Genomic DNA, 24,283 nt, shown 5'->3' with positions numbered 1-24,283 from the left:
TGCTGTACGATTAATCCGTACTTATCGGGTGACAGTTGTGATTTCTATATTTGACACGTGAGACGCCTACAGTGTATACAGTGTAATCGTCAAATAAGTTAATTTTGATGTGGTTAGCCAATGCTTAGATTTGTTAAGTAAAAACTATTTGCTGGCGGAAGACTGTCAAAAGGATTCATAGTGTCGTATCAGTTATCATTGTAAACGTTCTTTTTTATAGATTTGGCTGACATCGATCGGTAATTATATGTTTGATTAGTTGGGAAAAATTCAATTGCAGAATACAACTTTAATAAAATTTAAAAAAATCGACAAACATTTTGATAACAATTAGAAACTGAAACTTAAAAAACTCAACCGTGTTACTGGTTTAATCAGTGGTTCACTTTTCTTTTCAACCGTACATTATAGGCTGTTCGAAATTCCATTCACTCTTCTCAGCAGCCCGTTAGTTCAGCTAGTATGTCTGAGCCTGGCAAGAAGGAGGTGCCGGGTTCAAATCTAGTGCAATTTTTTTTTTACTTGTTTTCTCGTCAAAAACCATAAAAGCAGATGATGTGATATGATTGTATCATTACGAATCAGCAATTAAGTTGCATTTATTCTTAAATAAACATTTAAACGTCATTTCCTGTCTGACATTCGCTGTACGTTTTAAATGTACATAGTGTACGGATAAGTAAACCATTGGTCTTATCGTGTTTTTGGGCGATTGAAACGTAGTACATTTTTTTGGGTGTCGTAGGCAGTTGGTGGCAAACTGCTATGTAACGGCCAACTTTCAAATGGGACAGGCAATAAAATAATTTCAAAACCAATGAAATGTGAACATTTTGTTAATGAGTTAGTTATCAATTCAATATTGCACCTCGCATCTACAGAAGAATCACTTGCGTATATATGGCTGATGAGGGTTTGAGAAAACCTTCATAACTCCGTATACAAAGTTTTGTGGAAACTAGATATCTCAGCACAAGAACCGCTACAAGTCGGCAAGGTTAGGGTTAGGGTTGTAGTGAAATTTAATTTCAATTATGATTCGCTAGACTTATTTGTGTGCAACTTGGTCTAGTGTTCTCAGAGCGCTGGTATTTTTGAACTGCATATTAATACAAAACGTCGAAAGTCGAAAGACTTATTTCATTTTCTCTCAGATCGAACTTTGTTCAAATCACAATATTCCTCGACGCGCATATTTACGGCTATCGATGAGCGAAGGGTGCACCCATTTAAAATTTTAAAGTTCAAAATAATCTCAAATAATCCCAAATGATCCCAATAATCCCAAACGATCTTTGGAAGTCGGTGACCCCTCGTCGATGAGGGGTCACGTTCGTGAGAAATGTCTGAAAAATGATTTAAAAAAAAGCTCATGAAAAGTGTTTGCGGAATGTTGACAGAAAATGTATTAGCCAATCTCTCAAATATTTTTCATTCCTGATGTGAACCTGAATTACTTATCAGCCTCTGATGATACTGCCTTAGCTAGTGAAACCGGTCAGGACAAAATAAAAGTTTTTAGTGCAATTTAAAATAAAAAAAAAAGATTTTAATTGATTCAGCCCCTCGAACATTGATAGTATACCGCGAACCATCGCACAATATGCGTAAATGTGAAGAAGTGATGTAAACCATAATTTTTCTGCCATTTTCATTGCACGGTCATCCGAACTGTGTACTAGCCTTAGGCCTCAAAAATGATTGAAAAATTACTGAATAATAGCATATGGTCCAGTGCAGGCGTCCCACTTGTCCGAAATGTCCGAAATGTCCGAAATTTCACACATTTGTCCGAAATTGTCCGAAATGTCCGAAATGTCCGAAATTTTCTTTAAGATTTGATCAGAATTAAATATTGAAACTATAAAAGCCCCTAAATAAAAAAAATCGCCTGCGGCGCTCTTCATAGTACTTTTAATTGCAGTTTCATTCCATCAATACTTTGTCCCTAATTAAGTAGTTATTAAGCTTTTATCCGATCAAATATTTCAATAAGAAGCTTTAACTCCCCTGCATCACATATTGGCTGACTCCAATATCTTTTTAAAGCATTTATTCAGTATGGGCACAACTGAACAGTTTCAATTACATCAATAGATGCGAGTATGCTTTCGAATTTTTAATGCAAGAGTAGGAAAGTATGTATAAATTCCAGATAGATTTACTTCAAATCAATTACAAAGCCTCATCGGCGCATCGAACATCTGGAATCAAAATTTAAATGTTGGCGTAGAGAGCAGAAATTATAAGTAACATCTCCATACAAAGTATATGAAGGGTCAACTTATAATTTTAACTTGTAACGAAAAGTAAAAATCGCAATCTCCCTATTATTGCTTCCATGAAATACATGCGACTGATGTTTGAGAGGTCAGTGTGTCAAGTTTAATGTTCGTATAAAATTTGAGGAATGGAAACTCTACCTAACGGAACCAATGCGGTAAAAACTGTTTCGCCTGAAAGTATTAAGGAAGAAACCCATCCCGTTTTAAACCTGGTTAGATTTATTCGTAAATATTTCAGAATCTCTATTCAGGTTTCTGATCAGTACAGCTGCAGGTCAAATCAAAGTAAACTTCGAAAAAATTCTCTAGTTTAGAGAACTTCAACTTACGTATTTCCTGATCAACTCATATAAAACCTCAGGGGTTTTAGTGGGATGGACTTACAGACTTTTTCTTTTAAGATTTATTAAAAATTGGAAAAAAATTGTCCGAAATATTTGCAGGAAATGTCCGAAATTTTTATAAAATTGTCCGAAATGTCCGAATTTCGGACAAGGCAAAATTTAGTGGGACGCCTGGTCCAGTGGCCGAAAAATGCGTGGAATCCACGCGTTTAGTGGTATGGTTTGTAGCGCTGCATAAAAAAGCGGTCGAATCCGATATTTTGAATTTTTGTATGGGAATTCACATTCAACCGTAGATATCTCCGTTGTTTTGCTAGGTTTGCATCTTTTATGGAGTTTTATCGATTGGCATAATCATTTGTGTGAAATTGTGTGAAACAAATTTTTACTCAACATTTCACACAAATGAGTACACCAATCGATAAAACTCCATAAAAGATGCAAACCTAGCAAAATCTGGCTCTTATTCTTCAAAAGCAACGGAGATATCAACGTTTGAATGTCAATTTCCATACAAAAATTCAAAATATTGGATTGGCCGCTTTTTTATGCAGCGCTACAAACCATACAACTAAACGCGAGGATTGGCAATTATTTTTTACCAAAGTTACCAATGGCGCAGTATTCGTACAGCCAGTGGACCGAAAACTGTTTTTCAGTCATTTTTCTACCATTTTTCGTAAACTTGAATACTCGCCAAATGTGTGACATGTATGTCAAAGCCGAGTACACAGTTCGTGAAAATGGTTGAAAAATCACTGAAGAATACTGCGCCGTTGGTAACTTTGGTGAAATGTAACTATCAAAAGCGCAATATTTGTGTACCATTCAAATATGAGTTAGTAACTGTGGTCTGTAATTCTACACATTTTTCAGCCAGTGGACCGTGTGCTGTTTTTCAGTCATTTTTCAACCATTTTTCACGAACTGGATGTTTTAACAGCTGAAATAACCTTGGAGCAGACCTATACACATCTCCCAAGTTACCACTCACACCGATGTTATACCAGAAGTTTCCCGCAATTTCTTTTTTATTCCAATATATCACGTTGCACAAACGCTACAACTTTTGCCGTTTCAAATGTTTGAAACAGTTCTGGTTACTAAAACGCGCTCCAAGATCTGGGCGCCCGTTCCATTCCTCATATCCGACTAAGAAAAACCCCTTTCCCACCAAAATTCATTAATCACAACAACAATTTTATATCCTAAACACCTTTTATATGCCTCATCATCGTGATTCTTAATGTTTGTTTGCGCAAACATGGCAATAATTGTACGAAATTCACATGACTTCAAATTACTTTGTTCCACACCTGAGGTCTGCATAATGAAAATTCGTTTCCATCCGAAAACGTATTTAATGACAGCCAGAAAAGTTTTCTCGTCGATTTTAACGCTATCTAACGTATGATGTAACGTATAATATGCATGGTGTATGCCTTGTGTTACACGTACATAAAAGACACGGGATTGTTTCATTTTGCGCTATGCTATTTATGTTGCGACCTATACGTGGTGTTTAAGCACAACACGGTTTCGTTGATACACACACAATGCCATATTCACACATTGTCCTGAAATTTCGACGACATGAGTATCGGCGACTTCCTGAAGAAACGGCGAGTAGTCGCCGTTTCTTCAGGAAGTCGCTGTTTCTTCAGGAAGTCACCGTTTCTTCAGGAACTCGCCGTTTCTTCTCGTCGTTTCTTCAGAAAGTCACAGTTTCTTCAGGATGTCGCCGTTTTATGTAAAAAGCTGTGACTTTCTGTGAAAACGATGACTTCCTGAAGAAACAACGAGAAGAAACGGTGAATTCATAAGAAATAACAAGTTCCTGAAGAAACGGCGACGGAAGGTTCTAATCGTTTTTTCAGGAACTCACCATTTCTTCTCATCGTTTCTTCGGGAAGTCAACGTTTCTTCATAAGGCCAAAAACCAAATTCTATCGTCTCTATTCAGAAAGTCGATAATAAGCGATTTGGCGGTATCTTTTTGGCAGTAACTTTTTGGTTGTTGAATAGTCTTGCTGTAATAATCTTTCTGTATTGAATACCAACCATAAGGAAGTAATCCCTTTACGAATTTTCATTGTACATAACCAGCGTTTTAACACGCCGAGCGATCCGGCCCATTGCCCCGGAGCGAAGCGGAGGGCCGCAATGCGAGCCGGGCGCCGGAACGGTGTCAGTAACTTAGGAGTTAATTTTTTTTCTCTCGCATCGTGTCATAATTAGTCACATAAAAGTGTTTTAAGACGCCGAGCGATATGTTTCTGTGTTGTACTTGAGTTTTTTGATTTCTCCATATAAAAATGTATGTGAAATTCAGAAAAAGGCAGTAAAGCACAAAACAGAAAATGTGTCGGTTTTCAAAATTCAGAGCGTGTATATATAAAAAATGACACAGACTAATTATGACACGATGCGAGAGAAAAAAAATTAACTCCTAAGTTACCGACACCGTTCCGGCGCCCGGCTCGCATTGCGGCCCTCCGCTTCGCTCCGGGGCAATGGGCCGGATCGCTCGGCGTGTTAAAACGCTTTTTATGTGCAATGAATTACACAGACTAATTATGACACGATGCGAGAGAAAAAAAATTAACTCCTAAGTTACCGACACCGTTCCGGCGCCCGGCTCGCATTGCGGCCCTCCGCTTCGCTCCGGGGCAATGGGCCGGATCGCTCGGCGTGTTAAAACGCTTTTTATGTGCAATGAAAATTGGTTTTCATGTTGTAAAAAGATGAATTCTGTAGTGATGAACTAAACTCCTTTACGTTACTTTTCGTAAAAGGATTAATTCCATAGGAACCAACAAAACGCCTTTACGGCGAGACGAAAATTAGATTTGATTTGGGATCTCAATGTCAGCTGAATTAGTAATCTTGAGTTGAGATTGTCAACTGAAGAATTTCTTGAAATCGAAATTTCATCTCAAATCAAGAATAAGCCACTGTACGTAGATTTTATTCATTTAAAATAAAATACAAAGCTTTTTATTTTATTTGTTTTAGTTGCTTGCAATCAGAGATTGAACGGTGAGATGCGTTGCTTCTGAAAGTCGTTGTTTCTTCTCGTCGTTTCTTCAGGAAGTCGACGGTTTCGAAGAAACGGTGACTTTCTGAAAAAATGGTGACATGTAATGACGACTCTTCAGATTTTCTGATGAAACGGTGAGAAGAAACGGTGACTTCCTAAAGAAACGGTGACATCCTATAGAAATGGTGACTTCCTGAAGAAACGATAACTTCCTGAAGAAACGACGAGAAGAAACGGAGACTATAGTGGCCGGTTCTTCTCGTCGTTTCTTCAGGAAGTCACCATTTCTTCTCGTTGTTTTTTCAGTAAGTCACCGTTTCTTCAGGAAGTCACCGATACTCATGTCGTCGAAATTTCAGGACAATTATTCACACAGTGTAACAACATTAAGTAATGTCAGTTTTAAAAAGCTTTCGCTTTAAATTTGTTTGTGTAACAAATGGCTTTATGTCCCACGTAATTCTTGAAAATATATTTTCCTAGTTTTGTATCGCATAATAGCTCCCTGAAAAACTCTTGTGACATCACAGAGATTTTCTCTTCTTTTTTTGGTGCTAATATTATTCACCAGAGGCAAATTGGTTCAACTAACAAGTTTGTTGTGTAAACTTGTGCCCTATTACATGTACACATACACACAATCTACCTACATATGGATGCATGGATATAGAGGATATAGAGAGCCTACGTGTGTACAGATTGATGAAAGATAATGTTTGTTTTTTTTCGTTGTCAAAACTAAAGTTGCTTACTCAAGCTAAACCTATCGTTAACTCAGCTAGAAAGTACATATACTGCCAACACCTATACATTGTACTCTGACTTCATGATACCACCCAGCCTCTTGAATTATATTGTACAGATTTTCGGTGGCATTTTGTGTCTAACATTTCATAACAATTAGGAAGTATTATGTAACGTGCTAGTGAAACGACGTGGCGGTATTGTTGGAAAATCGTGGTTTTCGGATTTAATATTTTGAACGTTAAACAAGGCTTAAGCACTAGCTACAGCAGCACACATGTTCATTGCATAACTCCTCTACATCCGAATTTATTGAATTTGATTTGTGTCAACGGATGTATCGTCTCCGATAAATGCAGTGTTGAGGCGGAATCAGGGACTATTGCTGGGAAAGCATTTTCCTTAATTTTCACGAATTTTTCAATTTTTCCAAAAATTTTCAGAATTTTCTAAAAATATTTTTCAGGAAAATTCGGGAAAAATAAGGAAAATATTTTCCCAACAATAGTCACTGTATTAGCCTCAACTGACAGGGGTAAAACATTTTCCTAAATTTTCCCGAATTTTCGAACTATTTCCAAAATTTTCTTAAAAATATTTTTTTGTAATCCAGGAAAATCATTTTCCGAAAAATAGTCCCTGGGCTCATTGTAACATAGTCTAACTCATCTCCAAAGTTACATCGTCGTATAAGTGCAAGGTGAGTTTCAGTAGCGGGAGAGGATGGGAGGCGGCACTCCAATTAATTTTATGATTTAATAACGTCGTTAAGACAACGATTGAATTCGACAAAATATGCAAACAATTTGCATTTAGTCCAAAAGAATTGATGCAAAACATCGGGCGACATTACCGGTAATTTATAATTACAGAACTTTACTCGAAGTTCAATTGGAAACTTTGCAACTAACGGATAACATTGTGTCCAAGAACTTTCAAATTTGGTTGTGGGTGTGTTTGATAAAGGCGTAAACTGGTACATCTACGTCGGTTGTTTCAAAGATCCTTTTACACAGAATCGGTCGGTGCATCATTACTTCGAATTTTACCAATCCGGTTAGGATTAATATTGAAGAAAACAGACACTTATCTTCAGCCCACAGGCTGTAAACTATGTCAGTATGACACACGACACGCATTGAGTCCCAATATAATTATGGCTTAAAATATACAAAATTACACATGGAAAGTGGTCACAGAAACGAGTAGCGGAAACAATATCATTACACTAAAGCCTGGTTTATACATCGACCACTAGGGCCGTTATCGTAAAAATCGGCTGAACTTTGCTGTAATTTTCATACAAAATTGCAGCTCAGTTTCAGTTCAGTTGCGTAGTGAAATACAGTTGAGTTACCGATAGCCGCCATGCTTTTTTGTGAAACGCACTGAACTCAAATTTCGGGTGCATATAAACACACTCAAGCTAATAGAATGCAAATCTTAAGCGGATCACATAATTGACCCAAGTTTCAGGTGAGTTTGCGTTCAGCGTAGTATTTCGTCTGGTGTAGCGTGTTAACGATTTCACTAGATCTTATGGAAAGTGTGAAATGTGCAATGAACAATGAAGTGAACCTACGCTACACTTGAATCCACGCGTTTAGTGAGTAAAAGTTTTCTTCTCATTATTTTACACAATCGATAAAACTCCATAAAAGATGCAAACCTAGCATAATCTGGCTCTTATTCTTTAAAAACAACGGAGATCTCAATGTTTGAATGCGAATACAAAAATTCAAAATATCGGATCGGCCGCTTTTTTATGCAGCGCTACAAACCACTAAACGCGTGGATAGAATTTTTGCCGTGTATAGTGACGTAATGCTTGCACATTTCACACATTCCATAAATTCTATAGAAATCGTTACCACGCTACACCAGACGAAATATGACGCTGAACGCAAATTCACCTGAAACTTGGGTCAATTATGTGATCCGCTAAAGATTTGCATGCTATTACCTTGACTGTGTTTATATGCTCTAAATATATCAAGCTATATTTCTGTTCAACCCGAGAGTACTAACGGTGGAGCATTTCACCCGGCTTCCATTTAAACATGGGAAATGCGGCACAAAAGAAAAGAAAAGATGAACTTTTTTCATCGTTTGTTCAAATTGGTGAAAGTGTTAAATTGAAACTTACAGCTAAGAAAAGGTTAAAAAGGATAAGTTTCGTAGATAAAAGGGAGAGGGAAAAGAGGTGAATACACTTAAAGCTATTGTCGTTAATTACGCTTCTCTCCGAAAAATGATTGTCGAAACACATACCTTGAATGTTAAAATTGATTATTTTACACAAGCCACGTACTCCAATCCGGCAAATGTTTGTTGTTGTTGTTGCTGTTGCTAATGTTTATCCATAAAATTAGGTGTCGGCAGAAGATGTTTCGTCAATTTTCATAATTCGAATTATAAGATTTAAGAAATTCAACCGCGAAATTTCATTTTGTTAAACTCTGTTATACACTCACGTGCACTTTGTGTGCTTTTTGATTTTATATAATGATGGATCACAGGTTGTCAACTTTGCGAACGACGAAATTTATTTTGAATTTGAAATTTTTCACCGTTGTCGCTTTGATGCAAACTTTTCAGCACTTTCGTCAACTTTTATTTTTCGGTTTTTTAATCATTCAAACAAAAATATTCATCAGCGCCAGTGCTTTAATACACTTCCGTCATTATGTCACATTAAAATTTAGTCATATTTTTGTGTGCTATTTTTATTATGCCACTACACCACTGACTTTATTGCAATGTCCTGTGTGCGAGAGACAGAGAGAGAGATAAAATATATTTAAACAAAGAAACAAAGTTCATTATAATCTGTACATTATAAACCTTCATAAACCGTACATTGCAGACACTAAACAAATGAAAATCATTAATTCATAAACATCCATCGTTTGATAAACTAATGCAAAGAGAGTGCGAGTGTGTGGATTTATCGTATTTCATTATTATTCTTTTTTGTGTGGCTGGCTGGCGTGGGGTGGTGGTGTTATACATAGATTTTGTGATTGGTATTGTGAATGTGTGAACAATAAATGCTTTGTTCGAATTGAACAATATTTTTGGTTTTGTTTTCAATGCGACAACTGGAAAAATTTAAATTAAACTTTTTCGTAGTGAGATGGACGGTCGCATTAAATTGTTGTTTCATTATGCAGTAGCAATGAAAAATTATGTTGACGAGATAGAATAACCTGAAAGTGAACGAAGTGATCCTTTCTCCGTGTTATCAGCGTCTAGACACCGTATTTTGAACAAACGAAACCTTGAAACATAACAAGCAAAGGGTTAAGGGTCACTCGTCACAGTTAATGACAGTTAAGACAGTTAATGTAAAGTACATTACGAGAGAAACGCAAAGTCAAATACATCATGTTCATCAACTGTCAGACATGTCAAATCAATAGGTCTTGCAATACAAATTGTCAGATTTCATCCATAGCGACATAACCTCACCAATATTTTTATGAAAACCGATCTTTGTGGATGAAATCGTGCTCGTTTGGCCTGTCAAAGTTCGTGTTTACAGTTGCTTGGAACAAACCTATTGAACGAGCGATTTACCCGCAGTTAACGTCAATCGATTGAGGTTAAGGACAAAACTTCAGTGGGGTTACGTTGATGAGTACAGTATTATGAACGTGATGTATACAGTGTCCTATAGATCATCTTCAAGGCCGTTTGAAATGACATCAGCGGTAAAAAATTGTCATACAAATTAATGAATGAACGAAATATTTAACGAAACTTAAGTGAGGTTAAGTCTGAAAGTACCGTATCTTGAAGATGATATATAATAGTAAATCAGATCATCTTTCAGGACGTTAAGAAAATGCATAGAAATGAATGAATGAACGAAACGTTTAACGAAATTTAAGTGAGGTTATGTCTGAATGTACCGTTACTTGAAGATCTGTAAGACAAGTGCAGAGAGTCGTTGGCATACATCATTTTCATGACCTTGTAAACGTTAGACACGATCCCAGCCGTAAGACATGTCGTTTTTGAACGAACGATTGACATGTACTTAAGAGTGATATCGCCAAAACATCGAACAAAATCAGACATTTCGGGACAAGAGGTCACAGATATTATTATGACTTATAGCTCATTCGATTCGTTGAACTGTTGCGAGTAAAACAATTTTGGGACCATGTTGACCTGTTGGTGATATCAATCATTTTAGGTGAAAAAATAGGTGATTTTCCCAAGTCCCTAACCGGCTGCAGTGACATAAGTCCGAGACATGGTATGTATTGTGAGAGAGCCCAGCCTCTGTAGTACAATAATATGTAAAAACATCCTTGGATAAGTTTCTCTGCAAAGGGTTGGAACGACTTTAGCGGAAGTCCACCCCAAGTCGATGAAATTTTATCACTTTCTTTCGTTTGTTTTTCGCTTTTTTGAGGTTTTTTGTGCGGCTCTTCATTATTTATTGCTTATCATAAATGTGGGATATGAAGCATTTTTGGACTTTTTTGTGGCAATATTTATTTTCAGCTGCATGTTTTGAGCATTGAACCTTGCATTGAACAGACCATTGTCAAATAATGGTTTCTTCTCAAACTGTATCAAATTAGTTATCAGATTCATCCAGCTAACCTCAAATAATTAAAATTTCAAATAAATTTTGCAAACATTGACAGATCTATACAGCAACTAATCTCCTTACGGTGAAAATTCAAATTTCTTTATTAAAAATTTGCCAAATGTACTACAGGTCCTGTACATCAACAGCACCAATAGAACTTATTTTTGTACAACGTGAACTCATACAAAAAAACCTCTGCGCAACTTAACGAACTTTGTTTGGCCGTTTTGCTTCGAAGGCATGAATAGTCATCATTTGATGGTTTTGCCATAATGTCAAAAGAAAGACGACAAGAAAAAAGAAAATATTCGCCGGAACATCTATACTAATCACCTAATTAATACGAATTACACCTAACTCTCATTCATAACGAATTCACATAAATGTTTCGCATAAATCTTTTCTCCCCCCGAAATCCATCCATAATAACATCCTTTTAATTAAACTCCGATTCAACTAACGACGTTATATGGTTGGATCATTTATTCGAAGGCATAGAAAAACCACTAATCAAACGATCCAATTATCGATACCATATATGAATCGCCGGCGAACACATCCAACAAAACGAAAAATGGTAAGGAGAACAGACTAAGCACATACACGAAACAAAAAACAAAAAATTCCGACACAAATCGAAAGAATGACCCAACGAGATAAACTCATGTCAATAGCCAAATACAAATATCACCCCCACCCGACCAGTCGAGATAGAAAACTCCCCGAGTATAGCACAACATATAAATTCGGTATATTATCATCAGCCCAACTCGCACGAACAACCAATGTAAACAAAATGAAAAAATAATAGAAAATACGAAAAGAAAAAGAAAATCCTCCGGTCCAAGGAAAACTGAAACACATTCTATCGCCTGAAAAAAAAACCACCCCTCCCCCAATCGCTACACATTTGCTGTATACTAATGCACATAAAGGCACAACTAGTAAAACTGGCGACGAGGGTAATAAAAACACCGAAAAACTTCTTTATTACAGAAGTTCCAGTATCCACTGGATCCACTGCTGTATATATTCTCCCGTACACACACATATTATCCGATAGAACATTATCGAATATAATAGTACATTTTCTACCTTGGTGTATATTTCGAGAATAACTTCGTATGTACAATTGTATATAACGAGCGCCAGCGAGTGTATATACAATTGTACATAAGAAGTGATTCGAGAAATATACACCAAGGTAGAACAATGTTTTATCTCCTGCAAGCTGATATTTCATACATTAGCGAAATAACCACAAAAATTTGGATTTAAAATTAATTAATTAAACATGTTGTTTTAAAACGCATTCACAACAAAAAAAAACATCATACAGAGAATCCTTTATTTACTTACTCACACACATATACTATCCACCTCAACACTTCGTTCAAATCACATCATTCCGACTACTCTGATTATTTGATCGATGTAGAAGTGACTAACGAACCACTACCGACACCAATTGCATCTCGTTATGTGATTTGTTGGCGTAGTGGTCAGCATGTTTGGTTGATATGCTGCTGGTCCCGTGTTCGCTTCCGCTGTTCGGCGTTTTTTTTTTTTTCAAATATGTAGATGGAAAGTAAATTTACCCTAGGTGGGTTATGTGTGAATTATCTAATCGTATAGGCTGTGGTTATGTATGTGTTTGTGTTTATATGCAGAAACGCGTAATGTATGAAATATCAGCTTGCATGAGATAAAAATAATTCATGCTTTGCCTTTGGTTGCGGGTTTGTTTGATATAATCTGCTTGATGGTGTAGTAGGATATGGGGCAAGAAAAAGAAACTTCAATAATTGTCTGTTTCAAGGTGCGGATGGACGTTTGCTGAATGTTATTTAAGATGATTTTCGTGTGGGACTGCAATCAGTGGCAATGCTGACTAATCGAATACCCGCAAAATGTTTTCGTGTGTTGAATCTTGGAGGAAGGAATGTCCTTAAGTGACGAAATCTTTCCAGCTCGATTTCTTCACGATTTCATAACCTCACATTTCATCCTCTGATTTTTTAGCCTAAAAACTCAGTGTCCTAGAAACGCCAAAATTTTAACTCTTTTCTGAGCGTCATCCAAATAGATTTTGCGGTTAATTGAATGTGAGACGTATACACCCACGACTAGATGATTTTGAAACGTCACACGGACGATTGTACATAATTTCGACCAAAGTACTTCAAGCAAAAGATTGCCATTTTGTATAAAATGGGTTTTTACAGCGCTTTAAATGGTTTCACAGTTGTGTAACTTTCAGTACTCTATTTAGAGTGCCACCCATGCTTGAAGTGCGGTGCTCCAACGCAAACATCAACGGTGATTGACCATTGAACACTCACAAAAAACGTTACGGCCAATCACCATCGCAGAAAAACGTGACAGTGACAGCTGACAGTTTAATCCACATTTTCATCTAATAAAGTAAATGGATGTCGCCATTTGCGACACGAGAAGTAATGCCAGATGTAAGCAGATGTGAAAAATCATCTGGCTCGTGCGTGTATTTGGTGATTGGTTCGTTAAGTATGTGTCATCGTGTGTAATACTATACAGGTACGTAAAACAAAAATCAAACCCCCGCATCATTGGCACTTGTTACACCACCTGTAGTCAGGTCCTGTACGAGAACAAATTCTTTTATCAATTATTTATCAATTTTACAAAATGGAATGAAAATCGTACTCTGCCTGGACAACCCACTCATTATCGAAATATTTCACTGTGGTAAGCTGAGCTGCAAACCTAGCGCCATCTCTTATGTACTAGGAGCGAAACTAGTAGAAGTTGAATACCGATTCAATCGGCTTTCTTGAGTCATAGGACTTACTATAACAAAACATTCGAATTGGTAACGTATTGTTTTCACCGTCCCTAACATCGAACAAAAAATTGCCATTACAAACGGATGTACGAACTTTACAAGCTATTCGACCTCAGCGGGTGAACAGTTCACATTACATGGGATGTAAAAACACATTGATACGTCACCGCTGATAACTTAGGTGGATTCATACAACTCATGATGACCATTGGCTGTGGATATTTTGAGGATTACGTTGCAAAGCTTTATTGGTCTGTCGAAGAAGCAGCAAAGGCAAAAAAAAAAGGAAGAAGAAATGTGCGACCCTCTCTCCGTGTGACCATACACACATTTTATATCCGCTTTTGTGGGCAATGGAAAGTAAATGGAAATAAATAAAAGCGGAGACCGAGAAAGAGAGTCTCTTAATAAATGCGAAAACCTTTTTTTTATCTACCGCTGATCAGATTAGCTGATTGTATGTTTGGAACACACATTCTTTGCATGGCGGATTTTTACGGATGTGAAGGTGTTTGGGGAATGCGAAATACATTGAATCCAATGGGAGAGACGTGGTTTTCTGTGTGTGTATATAGGAACTATGAGATTGGAAAATAGCAAAATGGTTACATGGCATTATGCGGCTTATCTGTTTACTGGAAAAACACCAAATTGAATTTACTGAAATTACCATGGATTACGTTGCCGTTACAAAGTGAATTATTTTCAAAAACCAGAATATGTTTCATAAAATTTGCGCTCGAATTGGTTGAATGTGGTGAATAAAATTGAATCTTCAAAGAAAACTTTTTGGGGTAAATTTGTATACAACACGCACCAAGCACAGAGAGAGAGAGAGTTGAAGGGTTTTCTACCAGATAAGATAATTAAATTGCGAAAAGAACACACGGAAAACAATGCGTACAAGGAGAAATGGAAATTAAGAAATCCTCACACTCTCACGAGACGAGAATTAAATTTCAAGGAACGTGTCCCTTCATTTGGGTTACATTTGAACGGCTTAATGTTGTCCATTTTGTATTTGATTTAAAAAGGGGCCAAGCGATGGGTTTATTTAACCTTCTTAATTAAGCGATCCCATTATTCTGTGTGGCGAAAAGGTAGGTGTGACACGCCAGAATTTTGTGCCATTCAACTAATCGTACATGGAAAAATGTTACGAGAAAAATTGGGAAATCGGATTTGGATACCGGGAAGAAAACAATCGAAAATGACATTTGCACAAGTGATCCAGGACCTATTTAGGAATGAGATCATTCATAAATTACGTAGCGCTTTTTCAGTGCTGTCATCAAAATTAAATCCTAAATAAATCGGGAAATACTCGCTCTACCTTTACAACCCGCGTATGTGACGAATTATCTAGAATTTACTTTTGATGGCAGCACTGAAAAAGTGTTACGTAATTTAGGTATGATCGCAGAGTTACACTGCTCAGGCTAAATTGACCTATGAAATCTACATGATAAAGCAACGTCAACGTACACCAAACGTCAGTGCATCTATGCAAACAGAACGGTTCACATACGTCTTTATATAGTTTTTTCGCTACAGCACCTGTATATAGATGTCTAACACCTTTGGAACTCTTTCACGAACTACAAATTCGTTACCCAAAGTGAAGATTTTGACATGTTTTATAAGAAAGAAGTGTCAAAGTGAAACTTAACGAAGAGTTTCTGAACGAGATCATGAATGGACCAGTTAAAAAACAGCTGAAGCAAATTCATGTCTACATTTCACTGATGTCAACTGTACGTACACAATGAACATACATCATTTTCATGACCTTACGTAAACGTCAGACACGATCCCAGTTGTCAGACATGTCGAAAAATATCGAATGAATTGAACGACCGATTTTCATGTAAAACTAGTAAATTAAACGCCCTTAACGTCAATTAATTGAGGTTAAGGACTACTTGACGAAAAATTAAGTGGGCGCTATGTTGACGAGTACCGTATAGTTCAAATGATCTATTCGAACGAAAGAAAAAAATTTGTTCCAAATCATAAGCAGAAAGAAACATCTAGGTCTTTTTTTGTTAAGCACACTATCCTATCCACAAACAGCAACAATACTTAACGAAACATTAACTTGACTACTGGTTAATACTTCAAATCGTACGTATACCTATTGGCGCTGTAATTCATTTGTCACTGTACTTACCAGCATTACCATGGAAAATTGCATTGAACTGACAAATCTTCATCAATAAAATAGACCGCACAGTCACTAGACGAGGTGACAGAATTGAATTGTTAAAATTATTAACTTCAAAGGATTGTCAATAAATATTTTCGTTCAGATGCACGCATGCCATGCAAAACACTTCACATTCGTACAATAAACCGTATTTCTCCGAAAATGTTTTACTTTTGCATTTCCAATGCAACGAACTGAACTGGATCCATTATCCAACTAATAACATTCATCCGACAACGTTCCAAAACAGAATTTTCAATGAACAAAGTCCCCCCTTTAACGTTATAATAATTCCCATCAAAATAATATCGAAATGATCCCAAAATACGATACAGAGATAACGTGCACGGACATACCTCTCGATATACATCTAGATGTACAATGAAATAGTAACAGCCCGTAGTGTAGCTATGCAATCATCTCCAGCTATTCGAAAATGTCCATTCAATTTGTTCGAGTAAATTGACATTGGCAGAGAGGGAATTTGTAATTTCGTGCTATGATAGGAAAAATGATGCTCGGAGCACACGCCAAAGTAGTATTAAGCTATTGCACTGTGTTCCCTATTGTGTCAGGTTTAGTTTTACATTGGAAATATTTACCAAAGAATACTCGGCTGACTATCTGTCAAGTTACACACACACTTCATTTATTCATGACGATGAATCTTTTGTAGTTTGCAAGAGTTGCAATGGGTATTTGGGTATTGTAAATGTCAAAATTTATATTGAGTTAAAGAACGGAAATTATGGGAATTCGAAAGGTGACAAAAGAGGTGTCTGAATTTGTACAGTGTTGAGCATAAAAAGATGTAAACTGATAAAAATGTCAACAATTCGCTAATGAGTGTTGACGAATAATTGCTGTATGTGTTCTAGAGTACCTCAAAATCCATGACCTGAGAAGTCTGAGCAGCTTCACGATTGCAGTGATTTTGTCGAAGCAAAGACGGCGAAGAAATGCTAATATGACGACTGGGACGAGACGACCCAGTCGTTATATAAGCATCGCTCTGAAAGACAATGTTGCAATTCATACGAATGAATTAATGAACGAAACTAAAGGCGTAACCTGAAGATGATCTATATTATCTGACACAATAGCTGTTGGTGAATTATGAATGCCGCCGGAGATCTATTGGAATTGGAAATTCTATCAATTGATGTAACCAAAGTTCCCGTCTTCACATTCGTAAAGATTCGGAATTCCCAACCGATTCCATCCGAATTTCTCTTTAAAACTGATAGTGCTAAAAATAGTCCAACCTAATTTGCAGAGCCATACTTAACTTGCATAATATGCAACAGTTCGCATTGCAGTTTATTAGCCCTATTTCGCTCAAGCCCCTGAGGCCGTGAAGAAGTAGGTTAACATCGATGTAAAATTCATGTCGACATATCACATGAGCATTTCCACGTTGGCGGTGTATAAAGAGAGAGCATCTAAATCACCCAGATCATAATTCTATTGTGAACCCATGTTACAGACGCTACAATCGGTTCAGTTCGAATCACTTTATTTATTTTGAATTTTAATTTCGGCTGGACACCACCTATCGAAAAATTAATTGTTCATTTTTTAGATAATCTAAATTAATTTATTTTGCAGAAAAAATTAATTTAATTCAAGTTAAATTAAGAAAGCCTTATTGAAATTGCGAAGATTGGCGGAGTAAAACCATCTCATCGAGATGGTATGTTATGGTATGGTATGGTATAGCATAATTAATTTAATTTAAACGCTTTAAACGCTACACCATACGGTGCTGCTATGTAAAATCAACTTGATAAAAACAAAATTCTCTCAAAATGGTACATCGGTATACACCATTGCGATTTTAGAGAGGGTTGTTGCCGTTATCACGTTACATTTTGTCGATTGGTACATAGAATTCGCCACAAATGGAAAAAGTCTATCATTTTTAAACGAATTTCCCTGGCAACTCTGCCAATTTCTTTTGAAGTTTTCCCGTTGTTGTTGTTTTTCTTTCGTGCTCTCTCAGAAAAATGTTTTCGCTTTAATTCGATATGGAAAATGCGATGACGTGAATGCGATCCGTTTTCATTTCGAGCATTCCTTTCGTATGAAAATCAAATTCTGAAATTCCTTTAAAAAGTGGAAGTGCAGAGAAAAGTATCGCAACAAATTCCGTTTGTCAGTGATGTCAGTGATATCATTCCACCAGCGTTCATATTGTTTCTACATAAATGCGATCTCATTTTTCTAACATAATTTGGCTGAATAATGCAATGGAATAAGTGAAACTAAACTGGAATAAAGGATGGGATTTACTTGTTTCAGCTCATAGATCCATTACAGCACTTCATGTTATAATTCCATGTTTGTGTTTGCTTTTTTTCTCGCTCCCTCTGTGTGCCAACAGAATTGCCAGGAGTATCACATCAACTGAATTTTCCATGGAGCTTCATTCGCTTTTGAAGATTTTATTTAGAGAAAAAAAATAATTTTTGTTTCGTTCGTTCCTTTTATCATCTACAATGCTCTGGGATAGTAAGACACAATGGGAAACTCGACTATTTATGGAAAAGAACAACACACAGCACACAAAACATGTAAAATATTTGTGTCAGTCATGGGTTTTCTTTTCAATCTTTGTTTTGTTTCTTTTTTTTATTATTTTTACAAACAATACTTCTGATGTTATCAGAAGTTTTCATTAGAGAGCGACGTTTTTTTTAGCACTGTACGAAGCATCACCAGTGGCTTATGGGTTTAATGTGACGCTCAGAGTGCGTAGAATAATGTCCGGTAAATTATATGGGTAGAGCTGTCAAAATTTACTTAACGAAGAATTCGGTCAATTTTAGTAAATTCTTTTAACTTTAACGGCATTTAAATTGTGGGGTCAAATACTGCCATCAAACTTGACTACTGAGTTAAGGCCACCAAAGTGTTATGGAGATTGTTCGAGTCTGCATGCGATTATATCTAAAGGGCGTTGCCTTTATTGTCAAGTAAACGATGAAGAATTTGAACATGATTAACTTCTTTCTCCGTTTTCTTGAAATTTCTTTTGTTTTACTGTCAAGTTGCAGTTACTCCGTGTACAAAGTACAGTAATAATTTTTCGTCCAGTTAATCGTCTAGTGAGAGCTGTCAAATTTAACTTCGACTTAACGTTTCTATACATGTCAGCGATATGGGTAGAGTTGTAAGAACTGTCACTAAGTTTTAAATGTAAGAAAATTTGAGAACGAAAGTGAGTTTCTGAACGGTTTTATGACGATTCCCCAGTGAACCTTATCGTTATACACGGTGTACACGCTGTAGCACTCCGTTTGCGTGACAGCTGTCATATAGTAAACAAAGGGAAAATTGAACTTGATTCAATTCACGCCGTAAGTGCGGTCGAAATTCAAAATGAAAAGTGCGGAGGTCTTTCTACTGTAGCATCATTTTCACAGAAGGAAGCGTTGAAATGTATTTTTCGGTTGACTTTTTCCCCAACTCAAATTTTAGACACACTTGCGGCGTGAATTTTAACTGGCTACATTTGACAGTTCTCAACAATTTAATTTGGTGAACTATTTTTTCAAACGGAATAACTGCGATGCCAGCTTTCTGTATATTTTGAAGAAACCGAGAACGGAACCAATCATGTTCATTTTACGGTACTCATCAACATAACCTCACATAAGTTTTCGTTAAGTTCACCTTAACCTCAATCTATTAACGTTTAACTTCGAGGCAGAGCGCCTCGATAATTCAGTATCCATTCAATCTTCGAAAGTCTTCGAAATTTTTCGACAGATCTAACAGTTTGGATCGTAACTGACTTTTTAAAAAAAAGGAATGTCATGCCGAGCGAGATTTCTACACTAGGAATTTCGAGCCAAGACATTACCGTTCTGGTTTCGACCTAGAAAAACTAAGACTTGGAAGGGCCCCTCGATCCACTCCATAGTTTTCTTAAAGAAAGAACTTTCTCGGTAAACGCACTAACTCGAGTTCGGACTTATTTCGAAAATAACGAAGATTACAATAAAAACTGTATCGGCACGAGTCTCATCGATACCGAATCAACGCAGAGTGAGCTAGGGCTCCGTTAGTGAAGTGTTTCTTGCGTTCAATTGTTTCGTTTTGTAATACGTTGATATCGTGGGTTCGTACGGGGCTCAGCACAGCAATTTGCTATGACTTCAAATGTCTGATTTTTTTTTCTTCTCTTTATTCTATTCTTCCGCACTCTGTGTGCATTCTCGTTTTTGCGTTCTTTTATTGTATGAAATTTGTGTTGAGTGGGCGCCTGGGGATTATTATCATGTTGATATCAATTAGCTAGAAAATGGCTTGATTCTTGCGTTTTATACTCTCGTTTTTGATGAATGGAAAGTTGTACCAGATGTTGTATACAGAGGATATTTAATTGAACACAGCTGGGAATGGTTGCAATGATATTGGGACTATTCTTTGCATTTAATTCCTATAGAGCGCTAACCATTACTATCGTTTAAGAAAAATACTTGTGGGCCTGCATAAGGCTCGGAACGGGTCGGGTTCGGTCTGACCGGAACCCGAACCTGATTTTGACCCGAACCTGAATTATGATTTCAGGTTCGACCCGAATCTGACCTGATCCTGAAATTTCAATTTCGGGTTCGACCCGAACCTGACCTGAACCTGAATTGGTTCGACCTGAACTTGACCTGAACCTGATTTGTTATTTCGGGTTGGACCCGAACCTGACCTGTTTTGACCTGAACTGATTCCTAATTTTGTATTACGTTAATTTAAATACATTTTTTTAGAAGTGAACGTCGATTGAAACGAATGTCCATCAACATGTCTAAGATTAAATTATGGGACACTTAATTATGCGACAAATAAAAGTGTTTGAAACTGAAATGCTACATATTTTGCCATGATTTTTCGTTCGCTTTGCTCGTAAGGCCTGTCTTGGCACGAAAATACTATCATCTTATTGTTAATTGTTATATAAGTTACTCGTCTCAACTCAGTGACGAAAAGTTGAAATTTCGTTGCAACTCGGTGATAAAAGCTTTATAAGGCAATGAGATGTATGCCTGCGGCCTCGGGTGACAATCTAAACATCTCGTGCAGACAGTAAAAATAGCGTTGATAGAACCTTGTTTACACCCTTCCCTGTATACAACAGCTACAATCACAAATATTCACGCATATACTATGACAGAGTTAACGTCAAATTTAATTCCCTGAAAATATGCGTTAGAAAGAAAGTCTTGTATACAATTAGAAATAGTTATTTATACAACCGAGTGATAAATGCTTTTTTAGGCACTAGATGTGTAGATTGTCACTCGAGGGCGTAGGCGAGTGTGACAATACACATCGTGTTCCTAAAAAATCATTTATCACCGAGTTGTATACAACGTTTTTCTCAAAAAAGGCAACGAAAGTTTTACTTTTCGTCACTGAGTTGAGAAAAAGGATTTATCATCGAGTTTTATACAACGTTTTTCGCAATAAATGCAACGGAAAGTCCTGCTTTTCGTCACTTGTCGCGAAAAACTAGTTTTTACATCTCTGTGACGGAAATCAGCCATTATTTGCCTGATACAAGTGTCGTATAATGTCACTTTTTTCACAGCTAAAAGGAATGCAAGAAACGTTTTCTTGCACCGAAAAACAGTGCGACAAAATTTTTATAACATTTTAACATACAAACAATGAATTTGGTGTAAATGAAGTATATTTTGCTATTGAGTTTTTCATTGCGATTGTATGCCTTGCCTATGACATATTTGAATTGTGTATTTTGATTTAAATATGCATATCTTAATGGTTTGTATAGGAACGGTTGATTTCTGTTCAGAATTGCAAAAAACGTAATTTCTACCACGGTTCATACGGCCGTATTTTCGGTCAGATTCATTGAGTTGCTTTAAGTTCAGGTCAAAACAGGTTAGTTCGGGTTGACCTGAAATAAGAATTTCAGGTTCAGGTCAGGTTCGGGTCGAACCCGAAATGAGAAATTCAGGTTCAGGTCAGATTCAGGTCGAACCAATTCAGGTTCAGGTCAGGTTCGGGTAGAACCCGAAATGGTAATTTCATGTTCAGGTGAAGAGCAGGTTCAGGTCGAACCTGAACTTAAACAGGTCAACCCGAACCCGATCCGAGCCTTAGGCCTGCAGAAGGAAAGACTTTAGGTATTAAAAGAAAAATTCCTTTGAGGCAGTGAAATTTCAGCATGAATTTGCATCAGCTGTTCAACCGTATCAACAAATACAAGCAGTTTTGATTGCATGTGTGGATCAGGTGAAAAACAGCAGAAGCAAATTCACGCTGAAATTTCACTGTCTCTGACTGTAGTTCACTTCTTTAAACGAAACGTTTTGAAAAATCTTCTCACACTACATTACGGCTACGGCTCTGTGAAAGGTATTACTTTATGGAAATCCAATTTATCTGTCCGTGTGAACACCACACTGTGACGTGGCAACTGATTCTATCGATAATTTAAGCTTTGATTTCTTTCCGACTGTCAATTCCTGCACCGTCATCAACATGATTTAGCTGAAAAACCTATCACCTCCACGTAGCACCCAGTATAGCATCACATACGATACTGTTGTGTTCCTACGACTTTGGAATAAAAATCCAATGCAAAGAAAGCAACGACAGGGGAATGGGCGTTATAAATAAGAAAGCTAAACACATTGCCTGGCACTTCAGATGATTTTCCGTGTCTTCGCGTAAACGATCGCATCGCATCAGGTTAACAAAAAACGCTCGCTGTGATACATGTTTCGAGATAAGAAATTATGATCCATAGCTTTACCGCCCGTTGTTGGGTGGTGCATAAAATACACACTCACCGATAATGAACGGAACGGAAGGTGGAGAAAATGCGGGAGATTTTTCGTTGCTGATTACATCACGAACCGAACATTTTTGTGTTGGAAAATATGAAAATTGAATTTTCTTTATCAGCAAACCAAACGAAATTATATCGCCTCCTGTTTATAGTGATGGTAGATTGTTGGAAGAACAACAACAACGGCAGCAACAACGGGGAAAAAAATTCCCAACAATTTTTGCTTCACACATCACAAATAACGCCACATGAAAAACTCTTCCAGCTAATCTGGCGTTAAATCTACTTTTTCATCATGGGTGGTTGTGGATGGAATTCACGGGAATTTCATTTTTTTCTGTATTTTTATTTCATTCTTGCTGCATAACCCTTCTTGTATATATATTACGAACGGATGTGTGTATATATACAGTTGGGACATGTACACAATAAAGGCAGCAAAAAAAATGTGAAGACGAAGAAGTAGGGAACCTGTTTGAAGTTCTCTGTGCGAGAAAATTTATTCATAGCTGTGGCGAATCAACCACAAAAGCCATGAAGAAGGAATATTAAAAGGTGGTGTAATAATGACTTGTGCAAAATCGTTTCACATTATTATTACAGAGCCCACAAAATTTACACTTTACATTCACAAAGCCACACACCCACACAACAAACAGCCCACACATCGAGTATTGCGCTTATTTTGACAATAAAATTATTTCTTTTTGTTCTGCCATTTCCCCCACCTTTTTGCTGCAGCCGTCGGTTTTAGGTTTGTTCGAAAATTCATACATTTTGTTCGTAGAAATTCGCTACAGTTTTTTTGGGACTCCTCTGCAACAAGGGTCAGCGTTGAACAACACATAAGATGTTTGTTAACCCAGTAAGCGAACAAGTACAAGTGTTTTGTTGGAACAAATAAAATTACGTGACCTCGTTTTTGCTCATACAAGTAATATAAGTGTAAGGTGCTTGTGGTTCGGGAGCAGGAAACATTAAAATGTTTTATTCTTGTTACAAATTCGTATAAACGGCTCTTAGGATATGGTTGAACTTTACACCTTTAATTTACTTGAGAGCAGCGACTATTTTTGTTAACAAATTTTTACAACATTTTCTGAATTTTCCTTATTTTTCCAAAAAAACAAATTTTTTTGGGAAAAATTAGACATTATTGTTTTGATCTGAGACAAAATAGACTCAGTCTTTCGACGTTTTGCATCAATATGTTGTTCAAAAATACTATTTCTCATCAAGCAACGACAATGCTCTGAGAACACTATACCATATTACACACGAAAAAGTCTAGCGAATCATAATTGAAATGAAATTCGTCACTCGTGACCAGTGTGTGTGTGGTATGCCATCACTAACGTGGACAAATCAAGCATCGTTTTCCCAATAGCAATGCTTACGATGGAACGTAGAGACTGGG

General features: G+C 36.9%; 1 protein-coding gene across 1 annotated transcript in view; it reads right to left on the bottom strand.

Moving 5' to 3' along the window:
* LOC119077365 overlaps window positions 1-24,283 on the bottom strand; it is a 122,959-nt gene that overhangs the window by 90,942 nt on the left and 7,734 nt on the right. The window contains exon 2 of the mRNA XM_037184550.1: window positions 8,685-9,177. The gene's annotated coding sequence lies outside the window, so the exon portion shown is untranslated. The remainder of the gene's footprint in view (window positions 1-8,684; window positions 9,178-24,283) is intronic.

This window comes from Bradysia coprophila, unplaced genomic scaffold (assembly GCF_014529535.1).
Source record: "Bradysia coprophila strain Holo2 unplaced genomic scaffold, BU_Bcop_v1 contig_235, whole genome shotgun sequence".
Lineage (NCBI taxonomy): Eukaryota > Metazoa > Arthropoda > Insecta > Diptera > Sciaridae > Bradysia > Bradysia coprophila.
The sequence above is the reverse complement of the archived record's forward strand: the minus strand, read 5'-3'. Positions and strand labels throughout refer to the sequence as shown.